Source organism: Astatotilapia calliptera, chromosome 3 (assembly GCF_900246225.1).
Source record: "Astatotilapia calliptera chromosome 3, fAstCal1.2, whole genome shotgun sequence".
In the NCBI taxonomy this organism is placed as follows: Eukaryota; Metazoa; Chordata; class Actinopteri; order Cichliformes; family Cichlidae; genus Astatotilapia; species Astatotilapia calliptera.
In genome coordinates this window covers 9,263,006-9,274,738 of record NC_039304.1, presented here as the reverse complement: position 1 = coordinate 9,274,738, position 11,733 = coordinate 9,263,006, and positions in this window count along the sequence as shown.

Sequence of the window (11,733 nt, the reverse complement as noted above, 5' to 3'; positions counted from 1 at the left end):
TTGAATATTCCAGAGGCCTTGAGCACTGTTAGATGGCAGCACATTGATTTATAAGTGCTGTATGTAAACACAGGATGCATTTACAAATGATGGTGGATGGGATGAACCGACTGCCCCTGGCCAATTAATTAATAACGTCGATGTCACACATGCCACACAGTACATGCTGACTTACAAACTCTCCTCTACAAGCTCTGGAGCCTGTAGTATTAATGCACGGAAATATTGAACATGACATTGAGACGCTGTCACGTTGTGACACACACGGGCATCGGCCAAGAAGCCTAAAAAGAATTATGGCTTTGGTTCTGTTTATTTAGCTCAGTGACTGTGTCAAACTAAAGAGGAATACCACCTTAAAATTTTGCTAACGTTGCTGCTTTGGTGAAAATTGAAAAGAAAATTGTTCCATAAAATCTAATGTGGCACATGCTGGGTGAGTGGAATTTGACTCTAATGATACCTCACGTTCACCAATACAGTGCTGTGCCACCCCTCATTTCTTCATATTTTGCTAGGAAAATGGGAAACGTGCAGCAATTTATTGAATATGTATGAATATGAATAGAAATACAGCATACAAAAATACAAAAATTCATTTAGTATGACTGTTTTTTATTCTTTAAGACAGCCTGAGCTTTTTTTTGGCAAGCTGCTTTAATATTATTGAGATCCAGACTGTGGGGAGGCCAATCCATGACCAATAGGCCAGTGGCGTGTCTAGAAAATTTTTGTTGGGGGGGCCAGGTAGGGGCACAGATTTGGAGAAGGGTGGCAGATGTAATTGGCAGATAATGTTTAAAAAAAATTCTACCAACCGTTAACCATAATTCAATAACCCTGTAAACCTAATAACCGAATGCGCTTTTAACTCTTATTCGAATGAGATTTTAACCACTACGGTGCAAAGTTTTTAGATACTGCGTTGATAAAGTACAAGAGATACAATCAGTGCTTTGTCAGTGTTTTCTCAGCATTCAAGGACATCAATATTTGCATAGTATTTTTACTGACATATAGAGCACATATGTTTTGGGCAAAAACATTTTTGAATATTAAAATACGAACATTTGTAACAAACAATTGACAAATTAGCCAATGCAAAACTTTGTGCCTATTAAAAAAAGAAGATAATCTTCTCACAAACTGGTGATTTTGAAACAGGAAAAAAGTGGGGAAACAACTGAAAAGACTAACATTTGAATAAAACCTGAAAGCAAGTAAATACTTTCTATGCTGCCTTATGGTAAACTTTGGTAATATTGATAAAGAACAACACTGGCTGATGATGAAATACAGTCAGCTGGCATGGTGACACTGCCAGTATTAACCTGCAGGGCTGGACTGGGACAGAAAATCTGGCATTTTGACTACAGACCGGCCCACCAGGTATTAAAGCCATAAAGACTGAATGAAAACAAATGCTGTTGTGACAGTGATGTACACTGTCTTTTGGTATATGTATGATTTCTATACATTTTACATCAGATAAAAACTTTGGTTGTAAGATTTAGATAATTATTTTTTAAAAGCGAGACATTTTAAATTAGAATAAGAAAGAAAAGTATTTCCTCGTGCCCCCCTTTCCCTGTTAATGCCCTACCTGGCCCCCTGGCAAAACTTTCCTAGACCCGCCCCTGCACAGTTACCAGCTGTCAGCTACATAAAAAAGGATCCTGGTGTTATTTGTGTCTCAGAAACAGTTGATAACTTCAACTCATTCATGTCACCTAAAAGGTAAACCTGTTTCTCCATCACCTGTTCAGCTCTGATGGTTCAGTAAGGACATCTCCTGGTTTCATCTTCATGTTTCCCTCTCACCAGATAACCAAACCATATCATGACCAGCAGCTTTACAGCTGTAGCTCCAGCAAACATCAGCTGATACTGGAAATTAATATTAAATAAATTCTAACAACAGCTGATCAAGCTTAAACGTGCTGCTGTTGTTTAGCGCGACATCTGCTGGTTTCCTCTTTCTGGCACAAAGTGGGCGATAAACAAACAAGAGAGAAAAGCCGATCAGCTGATCATTGATCAGTTTCATGATTGAAGTAGCAACAGGAGAGGCAGGGGAGAGAATGAGAGAAGAAGAGGCAGCTGTGCAGCGTAACGACAGAATAACTCCAGCTTTGTGTCTTTTTTCCATTCTAGCTAAAGTTCGGGACAAACTGCGTCTCTTCTCAGCTCAATACGAAACGTGTAATATTTTCTCTGAATGAGGGACCATTCTATTTTTTAAGGAGCCGTTGGCAACTCTACTAACTAACCTAATGAATAAAATAAAGTTCACTATCTGTAACATCAGCACGGTGGCACAGTGGTTAGCACTGTTGCTGCGCAGCAAGAAGGTCCTGAGTTCAATTCCACCATCAGGCCGGGGTCTTTCTGTGTGGAGTTTGCATGTTCTCCCCGTGTTTGCGTGGGTTCTCTCGGGTACTCCGGCTTCCTCCCACCGTCCAAAGACATGCAACTTGTGGGGATAGGTTAATTGAATAATCCAAATTGTCACTAGGTGTGAATGTGAGTGTATAGTTATAATATCTAGTTCGCATGTTTATATCAGCAGATTGATGCATATGAGCACAGCCTCAGCTACTAGTCACCTTAGTATCACCTTAGTAAAGATGTAAGTAAATGTAATTATTGTAGTCATAACATAAATTAGCAAAGCATTTGTCAGGATGAGCCAGAGATGCTGTCTGCACCCTGTACTTCAGTGCAATGCAACCTCGTCTCATTTTAAACTTCCAATAAAAATTCTGATTAAGAGAGGAACCAAAGACGACTTAAACCAGCTCACTGTACTGTTGATTTCTACACTATCTGCCTATTTAGCCAGATCACAAAGGATTCAAAGTTTTAATATACACTGGTTAAACACCAAAGACTATAATGATCCTTTTTACCATTCGCTTTCTTTGCAGTCTGAATCCAGCACAATTATTTTAATTTCAATGACACAGGAAGGTTCCCAAATCATACAGTATCACCAACCGACATGGGTTGTGTAGGTGACAACATACACAGTAGACTTGAATGTTCCAGATTAAAGTGCTATAGGATTAGACTTTTGTCATTTGTTGGTCATAAATAACCAACATTAATTAGGTTGAAAGCTAAATAAACTACTTTACTGATCCTGCAAATGCGTTGTTTTATGTCCCGGTGAGCACTGAAATTACAGTCGTGGCTCTTTCACCATTCATCTAGATAGAGGTTTCAAAATAGCTGTACAACGGCATCAGGGAGCTGAAGAGCGGGACTTATTTCTACGCTCTAAGCCAGGAAACAAACTGGAAACTAAATTTTTGACTCTTAATTGTATCACACTGCTCCTCCAAGTCTTTATAACTGCTGTCACTGATGAACAATTTAGCAACAAGCGCAGACAGGTTCACGAGCGCGAGCCGAAATCTCTGATGCATTAGGATGGCAGATTCATAAAACTGTCCAATAAAGAAGTTGTGAGTCTCTGTGAATTCTTCTCAACAGGAGAGAAGGATTCACGGCGTGCCACAGAGGAGGACAACAGGCTGTGGGTTTATTGGGGTGCGCTGGTTAAAGGGAAAGATTAATCGCTGAAAAGAGAGAGGAAAAAAAGTAGGTTGTGTACAGTGTCTGTTTTCCAGCCGCCACATACTGGTAATGAGGTCTAACAAATACAACAGAACAAACTGTGCTACTGTGGTTTGGATCTCGGAAAGCAAACTGTAGGTGTAATATTTGCCTTATTGTTTATTCCACAGCGCCCAAAATCCAGCACACAGAGAAGCAGACATTCCTGCTCTTTGTACTCTCCTTGTTGAATATATTGAGAACGATATTTATTCATATAGCCAAAGCAATTTCCAAGTAAGGGACGGCCTATGGCTCAAAAGCAATAACTGCTCATGCTGATGCTACAGCCTGTAGTCAAAGAGATGGAAGCGTGGAGGCCCAGGACAATAATTTGAGTCATTGTTTGGATTCCAAAGACTTGCTATGGGAAATGTCCACTCTTCGCTTCTTCCCATTCTGTGCCCTTACAATACAAAAAAGCATCAGTGTTTGCCGGCGTTAGTCATCCTCTCGCCCTCTTTTCCCCCCTTACGCTCACACCTTTTCCTTGGTCTCCTCTTTTTCCCAGGCGATCCCCAAAGTCCCCCTGATCCCAAACAAAGGTAGAGCTCTCAAATTGGCTTTAGGGGTAAAAGACTACGAGCATGTAATGTATCTGTTTCTATCTGGGCAGCCAGTGGGAACAAATATTGACATGTAATTCTTTCTTCTCCCCACTCTCTGTGGCCAAGCCTTCACTTCCATTACAGCTGTGAGGGAGAGTAGGAGGCAGAGTCGGTGTCGCCGGGGAGACCGACATGACTGATATATTTTTTCGTTCTCCTCTCCCCTCCACGTTCTTTCTTCCATCTCTGCCTTTGCTCACGTCCTGTTGTCGATCTCTCCGGTGAGAAAGCGGAGCCCTTTCCAACAAGGTAAATAACCATTAGTGGGTGAGTGAGTGGGAAAGAGGGAGACGGCGGAGAATGAGAAAGACAGGGGGAAGAGATGAAACTTGGAGAAGGTCATTTGTTGCTTTTTCAATATCCTCCAGCCCCACCCCACCACCTCCACCACCAGCACCGTGCTACCTTTTTATTTTGTCCCAGTGCCTATTTGTCTTCGCTCGAATTGTGTCCTCACTCGAGTAAAGACGGCGAGGCTCTTTTTATTCACGACTTGTAATATAAGAACACAAAGGCTGCTTTTCACAACCTTGTAAGATTTCTCATTACATCTACTTTATTTATCTTAGCGGCACAGAGACACAGAGCGAGCGACGGGGACCGAGAAGGCAGAAAAGTGATGGGAGGAGGAGGGGAAATAAGAGCTCTCTATTTTTAATTAAGCACAATATCCCGGTCTGCGAGGTGCTCTCTTTCGCTGTGGGTGTTGGTGACGTAACGGACCCGAGGCCCCGGCGCGCCTGCTGCGCCGCTCTGGCGATCAAACGTCGGACGCACGTTATTGATCACAGATGCCGCTCGTTGCCTTGGTTGCTTTGACTCAGTTTGCCCTCTGTCTTGCCTTCTGTCTTTCTTCCTCTTTTATGCCTGTCTCCTTCCCTCTCTGTTTCTTCTCCTTTCCATCCTTCTGCCTTTCCCAAGCGCCCCACTTGCAATCTCCCTCCATCTGCCACCCCTTCTCTCCACGCGTCCCCTCCTGCTTCTGCCTTCCATCCCTTTAACCGTCTCTTTGTCTGTCGCAGCTCTCTCACTTGTCAAACATCCTTCTCTCCCCCTCTCTCTCTCTCGTCTCCCTCCTCCACCTTCCGTCTCCGAGTGTCCTTAGGAGACACTTGTAGACGAGGCGGGGGCTCATATACTTGGAGGTTATGAAGGAGAAACAGTGAATTGCGAGCGAGTTCGGGACTGTCCAAGTGTTTGCTCGGGCATCCAAGCACCCCTTGCTCATTTTGTGGGTTTCATGAATAATTGATTAAATAATGGAAAATGTAATGAGGGAGATGTTTTAAAATTCAAATTCAAATCAAACAACTAGCCGTGGCATTCGCCCGCGCTCCAATAAGCAGATCTCCGCGGTGATTGGCTTGAAGATGTGGCTGTGTGACTAGAGTGTTCATCGAGGCATGGAGCGAGGAGATTAATTTGAGGATATTTTCTTTTGGGTGGAGGGGGCGGTGGGGTGGGTGAACACACAGGTGAGTTCGTGTGTGCTCGAGCGCACAAAAGTTGGCCAAGTTCAAGCCTTAGCATTTGTGACTATGCTGCTCCATCTTCAAGAGTAATTTCCAGCGACACATCTGCCTCTTCCTATAGGTCTCCCGTGATTGTGATGCATGTGTTTATACTCGGTGTGTCGTGTGCATGAGCATGTGAGGGGAAATCTGCCTGTACTCTGTCAAAAAAAGGGGAAAAAAAAGATGGATTTGGAAGCCTCGGCGCCTCAGTGCTCCTGACTGGACCGGTGAATGAGTGTAAGTGTCCGTATCTGCCCCCATCACGTCTGTACCATGCATGTCCATTAATGTCATGCTCCAGTGGCAGTCAGTGAGCGACATGTCGGATCAGATGCGGGCGCTGTGCTGAGGAGAAAAAGCAACATTAGGAAGTTGCACCATATGGAAAAACGCATGGAACAGCCACACTCAGTCTCCCTGCAGCGCCATCCCTCACTCTACTTCATGCTTCTTTCATTTGTCATCCTCTCGCTCTTTTTCCACTTACTTTACCAGCACTTCCTCCTTCCCCTTCCTCTGTCTTTCCCTGTTTCTCTCCCTCTCCATCACTCACTCCATAATTTCACCTCTGCTCTGCATCACTCCCTGCTCTCTCTCTCCCTCTCAGACATTTTGCTCTCTCTCGCTCTCTCTTACGCCAACACTGCCATGGCACAATGCAGGGATCATTAGTGGCTTAATGGAGGTAGCCATTTTCTTCAGGGGGGAATAACAATGGCAATGAGCAGTATCCACTCCTTTTCACTCCCTCCCCTCTTTGCTGCTGTCCCCCCTCCCCTACCTTGTTGACTCTTTTTCCTCACCTTCTCTCTTCCTGCAGTGACAGTGACACGGAGTGCTGCGTGCACGCGCTGCACGAGCGGTCCTGTCTCATTTGCAATGATATTGGACTCTGTATCAGGTGTGCATGTGTGTGTGTGCATGTGTGTGTGTGTGTTTTGACATGGGAGCCACCATCACTGCCAAATAACTGCATAAGCGTACCATGGTGTGACACATCAGGAAGAACAAACACAGGTGGGATGCTTACACAATCTCACACTCACATGTGTGCACACACACATAAACACACACACAGACACACACACATGCACTATATTTCCAGTTCATGTTCCTTCATCTGAGCAACTTTCTGACAGTTTATTTTTGGTGCTATTGTTGCACAGAGAAGGGGAGAAAATGGTGATTCAGTGGCACACAGAGCCGGAAAGAACAGGGAAACGCAACAAAATCCCACACATACACGGACTTTTACACACACACACAACCAGATGCACAACCTACACATCTGTGCTCACATTAGGGCCGCTCCAGGTCAGGGTTTGATTGCCGCGTCACACAGAAATCTTGACGTCTAATTGCAAGTGTCCACATTTATAGTCAACGAAGCACAAAAGCCTGCAGAAAGAGAGCATTCTGACGCTTGATGACAGTCAGGGCCATCCAAGGAGAGCTGTGCGGATTTATGCTTTACAGAAGAATCACTTTAAAATAAGTGGAATTTCAGGTGGCTTTTAAAGATCGCATAGTACATTCTCTTTAGAAGAGAGTTTGAACTTCATGATTAAAAAATAAACCATATTGTGCTCGAAAAGTGAAATGATCTTAGTTATGAGACTAATTGCCTCGTCATTACTACTCATATTTCTTTTTTTTATCAAGTGGCTTTATGGGGTATGTTTGGTTTGTGCATTTTGAAGCTTTAACTGAAACATTTTGTCCACTGCCATGTTAATCTTGTAATGCTAAGTAACAAACTGATAAAACACAAAAACGTCATTGGTTAAAACTGAAAAGCAAGCTTCCTGGATGGCCTGTACCCCACAGTGGATATTATTTGTCACATAACACCAGTGAAAAGACGGAAAAACCCACCAACAAATCAAACACAGTAGAGAGGTCCACTTCAGTGAGACCCTGGAGTCCAGTGGCTTCTGCTGCTTGCGTCAAGAAACCTGCCAATCAGTCAAGTTGGCTTCGCACTTTTTCGGATGAGGAACAACAACCAGAAATTTGAAAATCTTACACAAAATTATTACAACCCTGAAAATTGGACGATTTTTATGATTTGTTGTCTGTTTGTTGTCTGTTTTCCTGATACAGGTTGCAGAGTGACGCCGCACAACAGCCTGAAAATTGGATTGTATTGAAAAACATTTTGCAAAATTGTAAATCTAATTCGATGCAGTGTTCCCGAGGTCTCTGATGCTTTGTTGTCAGCGTGTAGGAGACCTGGAGTCTATGGCGGCTGCCAAAGATGTACTTAAAAATGTCTTTAACAAAACAAAAAACAAACAGAGAAAAAATTTAAGTCTTTATTTATTACCAAAATTCTGGCAGCCAGTTTATACGCAGAGGGAACTAATATACTTAGAACTTCATTGCATAGATTTAATAACTTAATCTTGAATATGGTTTAATTTAAATAATATTGTAAACTATCAGCCTAACGAGTTGTCATTTTGCATCTATAATTATTTAAGTTTTTTCACTGCATATTATCATATTATTTTCAATTCTGACTATTGCTCATATAAAAATATTGCCTAGCGTTACAAAGCCAAAAAGCTTACAGAAAAGAACAATTTAATATAATGTCTTGGCTGTGAAAATAACCCCCACTTAACATTTTGATAAAATATAAGAAGAATGCATGTCCATTGCAGATAACAAAATAAATCCATTAATCTTCATTCATTTTATTCTTTAATGCAGAGTAGCTTTGCATGACTGACAGTGAAAAATAACCATATTTTATATCATGCTGGGCCTCTGTAAAAATCCAAGCTGGTTCAGGCCTCAGTCTAGAGACTGGTTGGCAAGCACCAGTTGTGAGTGATTGCTTGAAGTTGCGAGAGCCACCATCGCTACCACCAAACTAGGGGTCTTCAAATTACCGTTGACGATTATATACCAAATAATAAGTGTCAAGAAGTATTAATTTAATAGTACAGATTCGTAACAAACATTGCTTTGTGCAATCTTCACTTAACGTTCTCAACTTCTGTTGTATAAAATCTGAAATCCAGTTACTTCAATTACAGTGTTTAGCTTCCTTACAACCACAAACTTTTACCACGAAGGCAGATGGGTTTAGATTTCAAGTAGGGGATGGGTGCCACCCCATACGACCCTTCTAGACCCGCCCCTGGAAAAACAACGATTGTTTCTCCAACAAGCTGATGAGTAGTTATGTCCAAAGAGGCAAGTGGTGCTGCACCAAAATCCTGCAGACAACCCAAAACAGTGTGCCTGAGATGGAACCTGAGATCTTTTGGTTTATAGGGATTACATAAAGAAGATTATTTGAAATTTTTAACCATGATCGTCAAATAAACACACGGGAACCTGATGAATAATATATTTGAAGTTGGAAATCAAAGTGATCATTAAATTAACTTCTATAGTTAAAGTTAAATAAAAGGGAAAAAATACCAACTTAAAATAAAAAGTGGCAATGAGACTGTATAAAAATGCTTCAGTCCTCAGTCCTCCAATCAAAATATATCTGTAAGCACGAAGCAATTATCAACACTTTGTACTTAAACAATAAAAACAAAAGTACTGCTTTGGTGCAGCAGCTATTTAAGAAATGTAATTGATGTATTTATTTATTAGATGTTATCATTGGTGTGTTGTCACATAAGCAATATTTTATTAGCACATGTTGGTGTGCAGCAAATGTAAGCTCCTTTACCTGCTGTTGTTATATCTATTAAGGTGCATCATGCTCTATGTATGCATTGCAAAGTAATTGCAGTTTTCACCAAAGTGAAACACAATTGCAGATTTTGGTGCCAATCTTTTCACTGCACCATCATCAAATAGCCTAATGAGCAAAACTGCTGTGGTAGAACAGTGTCCGTCCCTCAGCAAAGCCCCACAGAGAATACAGGAGGAGCCACGGACCAACACCTTACTAAGACCCTTTATGTTGGATTTGCCTTTAATTTGTCATGGATCTGTACTTACCCTACACACTCATACATACCAATTGCTCTACTAATTGTGTGCCCTGATGTACACCGGGCACCAAGTCACCAATAGTAAGCATTAAATTTTCATTGTATAGATTTAACTCATTAATATGAATGAGGTCTGCTGTGTGTGTGTCTCTTAGTGTATGTGTGTGTGTGCGTGCAACAGTCCATCTGTGAGAAGATCTGCAGCAGACCATGTGCACAAACAAACACATGCACACATGAACACACTATACCCACATGTGTCATGCAAATTTACTGATTAAGCACAGGTCTGTCTTACACATTCATATATGCAGGCACAAAGGCACATATACACAAACACACACACATACACACACAGGCTGGCACAGTGTGTCCGGCCTGACAAACAGCTACTATCCAACATCCCTTTATTTACCCACCGACGTGCCCTGTGTCTCTCCACGCCTTCTCTCCATCCCTGCTTTTTCTTCTCCTTCTTTAATACAAGCCTGCCCTGCAGTCACCTCCTCCCCTATCACTGCCTGCCCACAAATCACAGCAGCAGAAAGACTGAAAGGACAGAAGGAGACGGTTAAAAGAAAGGCAGAAACAGAAAATCTTCACGAGAGGGGAGGCATTTAGTAAGGGTCCTTCTTTTTTCACTTCAACAAAAGACCAGTGGGCATCCATCTCAGGCCTATCTGTTGACACTGGGCCGCAGAATGAGCAGCCAGCTGGCTGGATCAACACGGATGAAACCTAGTAGAGTCCCGGCAACAGCAATGACAACCGCCACTATGACAACAGTTGCTCCAGCGCAAACAAACAACAAATATAAACAAGCAAGACTTTCCTGAAGATTGCAACAATAAAAGCATCCACGAAGAAGAAGGCGACAACCAGGGTGACTTCTTCTGCATCAGTAATAGCAGCTCCTGCATAGCTGCCATACAAACAGCAAAAAAAAAAAAAAAACACCAACAAAAGAAGAAAAAAAAAAGATAAACAGCTACAACTATAGCGCCAGAAAGAAAACATCCCCAACCTGTACTACCACCTCCAACAAAAGAACCGGCTGATGCAACTGTTATTATTTGTGCTGCCACTCTGGGTTTTATGTCAGTTTGTTATTTTTTTTTCTCACTTTTCCATTCTAGTTCTCCATTTCACTCCAGCATCTCTGCCTCTCATCCATTTCGCAGCTGCACTGGTGTGAACATCTGAAAACCCTAAATCCAAAATTTGTGCGAGGGGACAAACAGCACCCCGTCATTTCTCCCGTCGCACCCCGTCATCTTCCCTCTCCATCTCGCCTCTTTCCTTCTCTCCTCACAGCCATCAACAACAGCAATCAACCAAGATCTTCACTGAGAGCTGAGAGGGTGGGTGCAGAGAGCATGAAGAGAGGAGGAGGAGGAGGAAGAAGGGACAGAGAGAGAGGAAGATTAAGGAAATAGATGTGAGGGTGCAGCTGCTTGACATTAAAGGCGCCAACCAACTTTCTGGGTTTGTTAATGCTTGTTTTTGCCCACAGTAACTAAGTAATATAATAACACGTTCAAGATATCAATATTCCCAGCTTATCACAGACTCTCTGTTCTCTTCTCTAAAACTTAGTCTTACTGTTGAACCTAAAGCGTAGTAGACTCATGTCTGTAAATCTTGTAACTTTATTGGTTGATGGAGGAGCTTGGAAAGTCAAGGAAAGCCAATGAAATCTCTCATGGCTAAAATGTAGCAATACATGTAATATATGAGTTATTTATTGGTTTTTCAGCAATCCATTAAGCCATTAGACAGAATGTGAAAACAGCTTAACATCGTTGTCCTAAAAAGCATTTCAGGTTAAAGCTAAACTTACAATTAGCTTTTCAAATCTAAACAGACATTTTTGGGAACAGGTTTGCCGTGACTGGTAAATCTGAGCATCTGAGTGGGCTACTGTCACCTCGGGATTGGCCCTGGAGGGAGTTTTTCCTTTCCACTTCCACCAAGTGCGTTGCTCATAGGGTGTCATGTGATTGTTGGGGTTTTCTAAGGTTTTACCTT